Source organism: Watersipora subatra, chromosome 9 (assembly GCF_963576615.1).
Source record: "Watersipora subatra chromosome 9, tzWatSuba1.1, whole genome shotgun sequence".
Classification (NCBI taxonomy): Eukaryota; Metazoa; Bryozoa; class Gymnolaemata; order Cheilostomatida; family Watersiporidae; genus Watersipora; species Watersipora subatra.
Genome location: NC_088716.1, coordinates 51910378 through 51924110, shown reverse-complemented (window position 1 = coordinate 51924110; position 13733 = coordinate 51910378).

Genomic DNA, 13733 nt, shown 5'->3' with positions numbered 1-13733 from the left:
TTGTTTGCAACAATTACAGTTGTGCATGAGAGCTATTACTCATTCGGTGTAAGACAACTTGTACGCAGAACCCACTTGCAAGTGGCTAGTCAGAGCTGACTTCCACCACAATTCTGTGTTGAATCAACGTCGGAATATTAAATGTTTAAAACGTCTTAAAAATTGTTGTAATTAAATGTATACGTTGTCTTAGCTAAAAAAACTATTCATCGTTTTACCTAAACACAGAATACGTGTGTACATTCAATAAGTATCCATCCAAAAAGCGGGAGTGATATACAATGTACCGTAAAACCTCGTAAAACTTCTAATTGAACTGCCTCGGAGTGTTGCTCTTAACGGATCCCAGGTAAAGTGAGGTAATCTTTGCATAAACTTCAAGAAAAATCGGCAAAATTGGTCGTGGGTAAAACGCTCAAAAGAAAAAGATGTCTTTTCTTTTGAGCATTTCAACAACTATCAAGTTTTGCCAATGTCAATCTAAAAAACGTCCTGGCAATAACATCACCTCAAACAACAAACCAATCTCAAGTGATAGAAAAATCGCTATACTTTTTGATACAAACGTTTTTAACTTTACATTAGAAGCATTTGATTTGAAACAAGCCATTTGTGCTTTTGATTTATACATGTATTATAGCTTGTATATGTACATGTATCTACTAATAGATAAGTAAATACATAGACTTGTGACAGTGCTCTGATAACTTGAACACTCTGATAATTTGAACACTTTTGCTCGGTCCCGTCAAGTTCGAGTTATCCATGTTTGACTGTATATATATTATATATATATATATATTTAGTTCGTTAGTTAGTTACATATAACGAACTAGAGTGGTAGAAAAGGTTAATGTTATTTATCTTTCTTCTTAGATATATATCATCTAAAAAGAAAGATAAGTAATGTATCATCTATATATTTCTCTAAGTCCGTCGGAAATACGGCTATAGATCTTAAAACCTTGGAATAAATATTCTGTACCAAAGTGGATATGATCTCGGACCTAGCTGTTCACCATCACCAGTCTTACGCCTAGCCCACTGGACTATGGAAGTCGAATTACTAGCCTGCCAATATAAGTCATTATATCAGAGCAATACCTAATATATACCAATACCTATATAACTGCTTTACGTATGACGCGGGTCATAGCATAACGTCATGAGAAGCTGTTTGCTCACATTATTATACTGGCCAATAGCAAAACTCTCACTACTTCTCATTGTTTATAAGACAAAAAACTTTTCTCATGGTATGTAGTTTGAAAGTTAGAATGGCAAATGTTGTTTTATGTTAAATACAAATCAATTTTCTGTCCAAATACTCTTCTACTAAACGGTCAACGCCGGGTGGCACAGCTAATTATATATATATATACATACACATATATATATATATATTTTTTTTTTCAAAGTGTGTCTGTGTGTCATTTGTCTGTCTGAATTCCGACTATAGCTATTATTAGAATAGCTTAGCTGGGCAAAAATGCTGACGCAATATCATTGCTCACCAGCATTTGAAGCTTACTAACTAGGTTAATGGAATTTTCCATTGGCAATGTGCCAGGCCACTTGGCAATGGCCTGCCACTTGCTAGAGAGTTGCCTGCCAGCACATGGTAAGCAAATCTCATCACTTCTCATTGTTTTTAAGCTGATTTTTAATACCCGGGCAATGCCGGGAGGCAAAGCTAGTACATTACATATATACAAATACACATGGCAAACACAAATATGCATGGTATAAAATTTTATGCAATACAAACTGAACATATCTTGTGTTAGACTAAAAAAGGGATATTATAAATGTATGTATATACAGAAACGAAGTTTAAAACTTATGGTTAAAACATTTTATTACTATTAGTTTCATGCTTTGAAGGAGCAATCATCAGATAAAATATGTCAATCAACTAAAGTTGTTTATATAATAGAGGTGAAGTAGCTAACATATTAAATGTTTACATACATAGAGTCCAAGGTCTTGCTACAGCTTATGTTTTCTGATTGCATAACAAGAATTTGTCTGCTTGCCTGCATGTAGATGACAGTTCGTTTCACCTGATCAATATAGCCAACCCCAGCATTCGAATGATGTAAAACTTTTCCCACAAGCACAGGTTACATTTCATAGTTGAACAGTGAAATGTTGACTACCAATAAAATTCACATTACAGTTATTTGGTATCAAAAGATTCACCATGTCTTAGTCTGTTGTGTTGTAGGTGCCAAATATATGTGGAAATGTGATTACAAGCTCTTAAAAGCTCAAAAACAAAAAACCGCCGTAAATTGGAATATCTTTATTTCGATGACGTAGCCATGAAACTTGCTTATCGTCTTGTCACGTGATGTTCTCACATGAATTGAAAGGCCAATAAAAAACTCAATATAAAACTTATCGTAGTACTAGTTTATGACAAACACTTCGCGTTTTACCGAAGACCCCGTATCAAATATAGATACTCGCTACTTTACAGTTTTGTTTCGGTTTGGTCTAATCGGCAAGTCGTAATCTGATCATGTGACCCAATACTTCGCAAATAATTTCTGCAGCACTTTTCGATTATCACAAGTGACCAACAGGCTCGTCATAATTATCAGACATTGATATGTACTCCTTCAAGCTAAGGCTAAAAAATTAAACGAGTTTTTACGGTAAGTTATAGGATATCAGTGCTAAAAGTGACAGCATTACGATGACGATAAAAGAGACGCGTAAGAACAATTGGTATGGTTTTATTGAATGCGTGAAGTATATTTGTGAAAATATTTCAACGAATTAGGTTGCATGAAAGTGTAAACAGAAACCATCTCTCACAACTACGTCACATTTGAGCCGTTTTGGAAAAAGAATCCAAACTACGGCGGTCTCGTGTGGCTGCAATTTTCTGTTCTTTTTTGAGCTTTTAAGAGCTTGTAGTCACCTTTCCACATATTTTGCACCTACAACACAACATAGTAAGACATGGTGAATCTTTTGATATCAAATAACTGTAATGTGAATTTTGTTGCAAGTCAACCTTTAAATGACACTGCCTTTCTAACAATTCTCCAACTTATACTAAAGTCGATGTTTTTCTCCTTCAAGCGCCATACGTATTTACTCAATTCAATGCTAGATATTTTTTGTGCGTGTCTAGCGTGTTTTAAAAGTACTATCACTAAGTCCAACATAGTGCTGGTCTGGCTGCTCATCTGCTGTTATCACTGTTGCCCTGTTCACTATTGATTTAGTTAAGCGCTTTCCATCTAACGGGCAATCTTCTTTTATTCAGCAGTTGCATTCCCTTGTATCTTCAGGGTCAACTTGCAGTAAAGCACTATTGTGTGAATTTATAGTTTGATTGATGTTTTTCATGCAACTACAACTCACATTGGTGTTATTTCTGTTAAATATCTTTCGTAGTGGGTGCATGTTTGGAAACTCACTGTCTGACATGCGCAAAAATGTTTTTCCCGATGTTGCTGGTCACATTTCTGCTAAAAGGTGGATTATACCAAGTTATCTGCCTTTGTCTGTTTTTCTTTCCATTGTCTGTTGTTGCTGGTGAATATGTTAGGTGGTGGTCATATCCACTTTTGTTTAGTGCATTCTGGTAGATTCCTGTTTCACTTACAAAAGATGCTTCGTCAGATGAAATGTTTGTAAGCCTTTTATTTATGGCAGCTGGTAGATCTTGAGGATTTGTGATGGATGGTTGGATCTCCTGTTTATACATCCCGGAGTGTTGATGGGTTTGTTGTAAGTTTATGTGTATTGTTGTTTAAGTTCATTGCTACATCCAAAAGGTTGACTATTTTTCGGTTTGCTCTGATTGTGATCTTCAAGTCATTTCGTCTAAATATTGCGCAAATTTTCTTCTTGGTGTTTTCGTATTTTCGAGCTCCGCCTTTTATGATATCTAATCCAACATCCCGGTATAATCCATAAGGATCATTCCATCAGGTTTCACCGAAGTGTGTGCTGGCCCATTACAAATAGTTTCAAAACTAGTTTCATCTTAAAGAGCATGTCAAGTTTGGTACAAATCGAGGTTTTTAGGTTCCTACATGGAAACGGTCGCCGGTTACGGCCCTTCAAAGTTGCAAGACAGGGAAGCAACTCAGTTTCTTTTATTTTTTAGGTATTTGGGAGTTAAATATCTTAGAAACCATTTCAATGATGCAATTCATTTTTTTAGGTTTAACACTCCTACATGTCTTCTACAAGTTTCTAAACTTTACTCACCTCCTAAATGCTCTTGCTCGAGGTCAGAGGTCGTCAAAGTAGGTCGCCGGAGCATACTCCGAGCGGAAAATACGAAATTGAGCTATTTTTAAACACTCATATTTGAATGATAAAGATACAAAGGCCAGAAAGTAAATGCTTTTCGATAACTTTTGGTGTCTTTCAAAATAAAAATATATCAATTTGAAAAAGAATTGCAGATTTAAAAGCGTAAACGGTCAATTTTCAAGATGGCCGCTGACGCCATCGGGTAAATTGCGTCATCTTTGTCGCTGGATTTTACGATGTTTGCACGAAAAATATGGTTAACAAAACATGTGTCCTGCATAATTCACATGTGCTGATTTTACTTCTGGAATTATCATTCTTGATTTCCTGCTATAAAATAGTCTAATTCATGAATAACAATTGACTATCTTAAGTAGTAAAATTCAGTTGCGCAACATAGTAATCGTATTAAACAATCCAATATGGCTATGTATTTCTATGAAAAAGCTCGTAGACTAACAGTCTCATGTGTTGCTTATTTTATTTCTTTTTGTAATCTGTTTATCCTTGCTGAATCATATGTAATTTGATAATGTCCCAGGTTTGTCTGTCTTTCCTGGATTTCTTGATCAATTAGTTTGTAGTCACGGTGGCGATTGGTTGTTTGTGGAATCACCGGCATGAACACATGTTGAATAGGAACATACAGTTTATCTGGTCTGATAGGATATTTGAATACAGCTGAAGGACCTTTTGGGTGAAGAGAATTGATTTTGAAGTTCTGCTCGTTGATGTTTATTTCAAGAACTGATCCAACATACCAATCATTGTCATATTTGTAGGCCAGTATATCACCCTGCTTAACAGTAGTCACATCTAAATCAACTTGCGGTGGCACAGTGTTTGCTCTGGCTGCAACATTACAACATGAACATGAGTACTGAACTGTGATAGAGCCATTATAATTATTACTACATTCTTTGCATATTTGGTGTAGAATGTATGCTCCAACTAGTTCGCACATCTCAGCTCTATCGTAGCTGCCCATTGTGACTTTAAAGTTTAAACAGTACTGATCTCTTCGTGTGTTATATGACATCGCTTTCATCATCCTGCATGTTGTCAAACTTAGATAAGCTGTAGTAAGATCCTGGACTCCATGTATTTAAATATGTAATTCTGTTAGCTACTTCACTTCTATTATATAAACAACTTTAGTTTATTGACATATTTTATCTGATGATTGCTCCTTCAGATCATGAAATTACATGTAATAGTAATAAAAATATTTTAACCATGTAAGTTTAAAACTTTCGCTTCTGTATAGCAGGCTCTATTTTATAATATCGATCACTCTGTGTGAAAATTTTACTCGAAGTTTATAAAAAAAAAAAAAATTGTTTCCTCACCCCGGATACCCCGTATGGGTGGTAAATTCTGCTCTAACTCGGGTCTCCTACCAGAGACCTGGGAGTTTGAGCACTCGTCTCAAGATCTTAGCTGTTCCCAATAGCGCACTTTTCTGCAACTCACCTGAGTTGATTGTTGTTGGTATTTGGGCAAGCCACATTTTATGCGCCGGTGTTATTGCACCCAGTGCCCCAATCACTACTGGGATTACGGTTGTTCTTACATTCCAGCATTTTTCAATTTCTTCTCCAAGAGGGAGATATTTTTCTACCTTTTCTTTTTCTTTGCTGGCTATATTGTAGTCATTGGGTACTGCTATATCTATTATAGTAGCCCTCTTGTTCTCCTTGTCTACCACCACTATATCTGGTTGGTTTGCTAGGACATGCTTGTCAGTTTGGATGTAGAAGTCCCAGAGGATCTTAGCGCGGTCATTTTCATTGACCTTACCAGGAGCTTTCCAACAGTGTTGTGGTTTATTAAGGCCATACTCATCACATAGACTTCTATACACAATACCTGCGGCATGATTATGCCGCTCAGTGTATGCGTTCCCTGCTAGCTGTCTGCATCCACTGATGATGTGTTGGATGGTCTCAGGTGCATCTTTGCACAGTCTGCATCTAGGATCGTCTCTAGTGTGATAGATTTTCGTTTGGAGTTGCCTTGTTGGGAGCACTTGCTCCTGGGCTGCCATGATTAGCGACTCTGTATTGGCCGTTAGGTTTCCTTTGTTCAGCCACATATATGTCTGGTGAAGATCGCCAACCTTAGATATTTGTTGGTGGTAAGCACCATGAAGAGGTTTCGTATGCCAGTCAATTTCCTCATCATCAGGGCATAGGTCCGTTGTGAGAGCAGCCGATTGAAATTCAGCTAGCAAATTATCTGAGATGGCCATGGAGGCTGCATATGCTTTGATGCTTCGCTCCTCCTCTTTCACTGTCTGCTGTACACTTTTGAGTCCTTTTTTATATATATATATATATATATATATATATATATATATATAATAGATAAGTGGTCAGGCCTACTGCTAACAGAACTCTACGCTCTAAAAAGTGCAAAGTGTTATAACTAACTTGAGTGTTGGAATAGGTTAATGTTACTTATCTTTTTTCCAGATTGATGTTTTACTCCGGAGTCACGACAGGTCTGTTTTGTGCTGGTGCACTGTTCAGGTAACTTGTGTTAAATGGCGGGTGGGATTGCCTCTCCTGGTGTTGTTGGTGGTGTTTGTAGCTCCGCCTCTGCCTGGATCGTATCAGCTAAGTAGGTATTTCTTGGAGTGTCGGCATGTGTTGTTTATTTCATTTCTTGTGTTTAAGGTGGCTGCTTCTGGCCTGCAAATGATGTAATACTTTTTACTAAGGCACAGATGGAATTTCTTTGTTTGGTTTGAATAAGGTCTAGCTTTCTGCATAATTTTCCATTTAATCTTGTAGCTTGTATTGTCATTATTAAGTTTTCAGATGTGTTTAATAAGTTCTGTGCTGCTTTGTTTGTCATTGTGTGTGAAAGAGGCCGTGTGGTTTCTAAATCTGGATTCAAAGTCGGTTGTAGTCCTATGTAGGTGCTCTCGATGCCAGTATCTTCTTTAGTCACTAAGGCCTGGCATATTATGTTCATAGTTAGGCAGTTTCCATCTAGTGGGCAGTCGTTCTTTACTCTACAATTGCAGGCCCTATTTGCAGTCGTACTCTGCTGGTTGCTCAACAAACGTCTGTTATGTGAATCTATGTGCTGTTTCAAGTTAGGCATGCAAGAGTAGCTGAGTTTTAGTGTGTGTCTGTTAAATACTTTGTGCAGTGAATGAGAAGACGAGAAGCATGCATCTATAATGTTTATAAATTTTCTGCCTATGTTAGCCTGTACGTCGGCGTTAAAAGGTTGGTTGTACCATATTACGTGTCGTGTTGCTTACGCTGTTTCTTGTTAGTCGCTGACTGGGTCGGGATGTGTTTGTATTTTAGTGTGTGGTTATAACCACTGTCATTGAGTGCTTTTTGATAAGGGGGTGCTGCTTTGCTAAATTCATGTTCATTACTGGATAGTGTAGTTAGTCGCAAATTAATGTTGTGTGGTAGATTTCTTATTACAGTAGGCGGGTGGTTACTGTTTTTGTGAACATATAGTGTTGTGTTGCTAGGTTTGGCATAGGGTGAGTAGGTGTTTGCAGTGAGGTTAAAGGTTACATCAAGGAAATTTACAGACTTCTTATTAGCTTCCGATGGTTAATTTCAGTTCATGCTGATTAAATATTTTGCATATCAATTTCTTGAGTCGTTCAAGTTTTTGTGGGCAGGCTGTGCTGATGGCTAGTCCATCGTCTCTGTGTGGTTCGATGTTTTCTCGAAGCTGGCTGGGTAGCAGCAACAACATGTATGTGCCAACTAATTCGCATGTTTCCGCTCTGTCAAACAAAGCTACCCATTGTTACGTCAAAGGCCTTGTTGCTAGAAATTTTTTTTATCCAAGTTTGGTCATTGTGTACTAGGATGGAGTTTTTTTGCGTGAAGGATTATTTGCTTGTCTTTGTCAGTAATGTTGACATAGTTGTCAGCAAAGTCTAGTGCTTGTTCGAGTAATTCTTGTGTTATCAATGGGTAAAAGTCTACTACGTCGAAAATTAGGAATGAGCAAGAATGATTATCTTTAATTCATTTAAACCAATCAATTACATCGGCTGTTTTCCGCCATAGGTTAATATTAGTTTTTGCGGTCAGGGCTTTGTTGATCTTCTCCAGAATTCTTTTACTGATTTTGCCTATTTCCGATTTAGTGGGATTTATCAGCCTACATGTCGGTTTGTTTTGGAAGTTAGGCTTGTGTGGTCTTTTAGTGTGATGAAAGCTGTTTTCTCTGCTAATTTCTCAATTCTACATGAACTATCTAAGTTTAGCAAGGTAGCAATTTTTTTGTCTATATTAGTAATCTGTCAGTGTGACTATCTGGTTCAAGTTTGTAGGATTTAGTCACGTTACTGTGTGTTAGTGGGATGTACTGGTCTGGCTTAAGTTTGTAGTCTTGTCAGCTTTGACTAGTAAGTTAGTACACGTTTTGGTTTGTTTAATGTCAGTTTTCAATTTAGTCTGGAAGCTGTTGCTGTAAGGTTTGAATTTTATGTTATGTATCATGTCTATAAATTTCTTCTCAAAGTCAGTTAGCTCAAGTATGTGCGGTGCTGGTTTAGTTGACCTAAAGCCAAAGGTTTCAGTAGTATTATTCTTAGCTGCAGGATGAAGATGAAAGAAAGCACACCACCGCATTATGAGTTGTTCAATCATTTCAATAAGCCTAAGTCGGTATTGGCTGTGGCTAGCTACAGGTATGTTTTTAGTCGAGTAACCAAAGTTAATCTGTTCCATGGTTGGACTGATAAACTAAACTGTAAACGGAGCAAGATTAAGTAGTTTAGTTAAGTTTAGTAGTTAAATTAAAGCAGATTAACTTTGGTTACCCTTAATAAGTAATTTAACTACCTTTACATACCATTGCTATCTATTATGCTCTTTCACTAGTAAAACTGGCCAACCAACACATATGTAGTAGAGATGCCCCAATTCTAATTTCATCAGCCGATTCAGATACCGATTCGATATACCAATTCTTATTGAAAAATAAACCGATTCAGATACCGGTTCGGGTTTTTTTGTGTTGCATAGATTATTGGTTGTTTTATTATGCAAATATAAATATAATGCAAAAAAATATAAATATTGATTTATTTTATTGTTTGCATTTTTGAAAAAAGATATACATGTATATACAATGTATATTCACATACTGACATACCATGCATCTAATAACAAAACAGTCCATCTTTCTTGAAATATGTTATTAATAATGGTAACTACTGTTAGTGGTACAGCATTCTCTGCAATAATGAAGTTTCTTTTCTACTGCTGAACGAACTGCTGCGCCTGTACAAGTCTAGAGCAAATAAATGCGTCTTTTATTTACCATTAGTGATTCAACTATCTCAGTGAGACGTCTTTATCTTCTACCACTATCGATGTAGCCAGTCGTACTGAAGAAGGACTCACTTGCCACAGATGATGGAGGACAGGCTAAACACCGATAAGCCACTGAGGTTATTTTATGCGATACAAGTGATACATCATATCATCAGTATCAAGAGAGAGATAGATAACTTTATGCATCGACTGCTCAAATTACTTTTGCAATGCTAGTAAATAGAAACATTACACCGCATTCTTGTTTCTCATTATGGTTTTATTGTTCGTGATTGGCTGCAATAAATCATATCGCTGTAATTGGGAAATACCGCACTTTGTGATTACGTCCTGACTGAAGCCAAAATATTGCTCAGCTGTGTGGATGTTTATTAGGCAATAGACATGAAATAGATTGGGTGACAGGCCCGGAATTCATTAGGTAAAAGCAAGGAACATGCAGCTGATGATTTTTTATTAAAGCAGCAGGCTAGAATACATGTTTCTGCTAAATAGTTGATACGTAAAAAGTATCTGAAGTTTCCGATTTTTTAAGAAGAAATTGGCCGATACCGATTCAGATACTTAAAGGTTGACTTGCAACAAAATTCACATTACAGTTGTTTGGTATCAAAAGATTCACCATGTCTTACTCTGTTGTGTTGTAGGTGCCAAATGTGTGGAAGAGTGATTACAAGCTCTTAAAAGCTCAAAAACGAAAAGCCGTCGTAAATTGGAATCTATTTATTTCTCTGACGTAGCCACGAAATTTGGTTATCGTCTTGTCACGTATGTTCCCACATGAAACGAAAGGCCAATACAAAGCTCAATATAAAACTTATCGTAGTACTAAATTATGACAAACACTTCGGGGTTTACCGAAGACCCGTATCAAATATAGATGCTCGCTACTTTACAGTTCTTTTTCGGCCTGGTCTAATCGGCAAGTCGTAATCTGATCATGTGACTCAATGCTTCGCAAATAATTTCTGCAGCACTTTTCGATTATCACAAGTGACCAACAGGCTCGTCATGATTATCAGACAATGATATGTACTCCTTCAAGCTAACGCTAAAAAATTAAACGAATTTTTACGATAAGTTATAAGATAAAACTGCTAAAAGTGACAGCATTACGATCACAATAAAATAGATGCGTAAGAACAATAGACATAGTTTTATTGAATGCGTGAAGTATATTTGTGAAAATATTTCGACAAATAAGATTGCAAGAAAGTGTAAACAGAAACCATCTCTCACAACTACATCACAGTTGAACCGTTTTGAAAAGAGAATCCAAACTACGGCGGTCTCGTGTGGCTGCAATTTTTTGTTCATTTTTGAGCTTTTAAGAGCTTGTAATCACCTTTCCACATATTTTGCACCTACAACACAGCAGAGTAAGACACTGTGAATCTTTTCATATCAAATAACGGTAATGTGAATTTTGTTGCAAGTCAACCTTTAACACCCATATCGGCACCGATACTAATTCCGATATCAAAATCGGGGTAACTCTAATATGTAGCAGTACTGATCCTTTTTTGTATACACAAAAATATTTCTCACATAAGCAATATTTTTTATGTGCGACATGTTTTCTTAAAGCTGTGTTTGCGGAACATGTTTTAAGTTTGCTTCTAGCTCTTTAAACAGCTCAAGACTGCCATACATTAAGATGGGTGTGTATGTCACCAAACATTGATTAATACCCTAAATAGTTATAGCTATAGTCTAATCTCTTGAAAGGGCTGTATTACAACAGCTGTTTATTTGAAACTAGATATTATACAAACCCCGAAGTGTTTGTCATAATTTAGTACTACGATAAGTTTTATATTGAGCTTTGTATTGGCCTTTCGTTTCATGTGGGAACATACGTGACAAGACGATAACCAAATTTCGTGGCTATGTCAGAGAAATAAATAGACTCCAATTTACGACGGCTTTTCGTTTTTGAGCTTTTAAGAGCTTGTAATCACTCTTCCACACATTTGGCACCTACAACACAACAGAGTAAGACATGGTGAATCTTTTGATACCAAACAACTGTAATGTGAATTTTGTTGCAAGTCAACCTTTAAGTATCTGAATCGGTATCGGCCAATTTTTTCTTAAAAAATCGGAAACTTCAGATACTTTTTATGTATCAACTATTTAGCAGAAACATGTATTCTAGCCTGCTGCTTTAATAAAAAATGTATATAATTATAATAATACATGTATATAATTATATATAAACATATACAAAATATATATATATACATTCATATATATATATATGTATATATGTATATATATATATATATATATAAATATATATATATATATATATATATATATATATATATATATATATATATATATATATATATATACATATATATGCTGGAGGAGACTCAATATGGGTACCAGTTTAAGAGTGGCACCAAGATAAACCACCTCTTCTACATGGATGACATCAAGCTGTACGCTAACAAAGAAAGGGACATTGATTCGCTAATACACCTCACTCAGGTATACAGCAAATACATTGGAATGACCTTCGGTATTGAGAAATGTGGAAGGCTAATTCTTAAGAAAAACCATTCTATGCTCACAGATGGCCTAAGAATGCCAAATGGTACCATGAAAGATATAGAAGAAGGGTACAAGTACTTGGGGATTATGCAAAGCAACATCAACCACGAAGCCGAGGTACGTCACAAAGCTATTACCGAATACAAGAAACGCCTTCGGCAGGTCTTACGGAGCCAGCTCAATGCCAAGAACCAAGTCATGGCAATAAATACCTACCTACTGCCAGTAATAAAATATCCAGCAGGCATAATAAAGTGGACTGAGGAAGCCATCAAAGAAACAGATATAGCAACTCGTAAACTGCTGACCATGCATGGAGCACTCCACCCAAAATCTGATACTACTAAATTGTATCTTGATAGGAAAGATGGCGGTAGAAGACTCAAAAGTGTACAGCAGACAGTGAAAGAGGAGGAGCAAAGCATCAAAGCATATGCAGCCTCCATGGCCATCTCAGATAAGTTGCTAGCTGAAGTTCAATCGGCTGCTCTTACAACGGACCTACGCCCTGATGATGAGGAAATTGACTGGCACACAAAACCTCTTCATGGTGCTTACCACCAACAAATATCTAAGGTTGGCGATTTTCACTAGACATATATGTGGCTTAACAAAGGAAACCTAACGGCCAATACAGAGTCGCTAATCATGGCAGCCCAGGAGCAAGTGCTCCGAACAAGGCAAGCCCAAACAAAAATCTATCACACTAGAGACGATCCTAGATGCAGACTGTGCAAAGATGCACCTGAGACCATCCAACACATCATCAGTGGATGCAGGCAGCTAGCAGGAACGCATACACTGAGCGACATAATCATGTCGCAGGTGTTGTGTATAGAAGTCTATGTGATGAGTATGGCCTTAATAAACCACAACACTGGTGGGAAGCTCCTGGTAAGGTCAATGAAAATGACCGCGCTAAGATCCTCTGGGACTTCTACATCTAAACTGACAAGCATGTCCTAGCAAACCAACCAGATATAGTGGTGGTAGACAAGGAGAACAAGAGGGCTACTATAATAGATATAGCAGTACCCAATGACTGCAATATAGCCAGCAAAGAAAAAGAAAAGGTAGAGAAATATCTCCCTCTTGGAGAAGAAATTGAAAAATGCTGGAATGTAAGAACAACTGTAATCCCAGCAGTCATTGGGGCACTGGGCGCAATAACACCGGCGCATAAAATGTGGCTTGCCTAAATGCCAACAACAATCAACTCAGGTGAGTTGCGGCATAACATGTCATAAGTGTAGTGCACAGAAGTTTACGTGATGATTATGGTCTCAATAAAACCCAACACTGATGGTAAGCTTCAGAGAAAATTGATGAAAATTAGCGTTCCAACAGAATTAATAAAAATGACCTAGTTGGCTGTCCTCATAGCTTTCTCATCATTAAATCATATGAATATGTATCTAGGCCATGCTTGGTTTTAATCATCTGCTAACAGGAATTATATTCATGCAGTTGTCTCTCTATACAGAATATGAGACTGTACCATAGTCACAAACTGTCTTTGTCATAAGGACCTGATGATTAAAGTTATAAAGAATGGATTAGCTCATC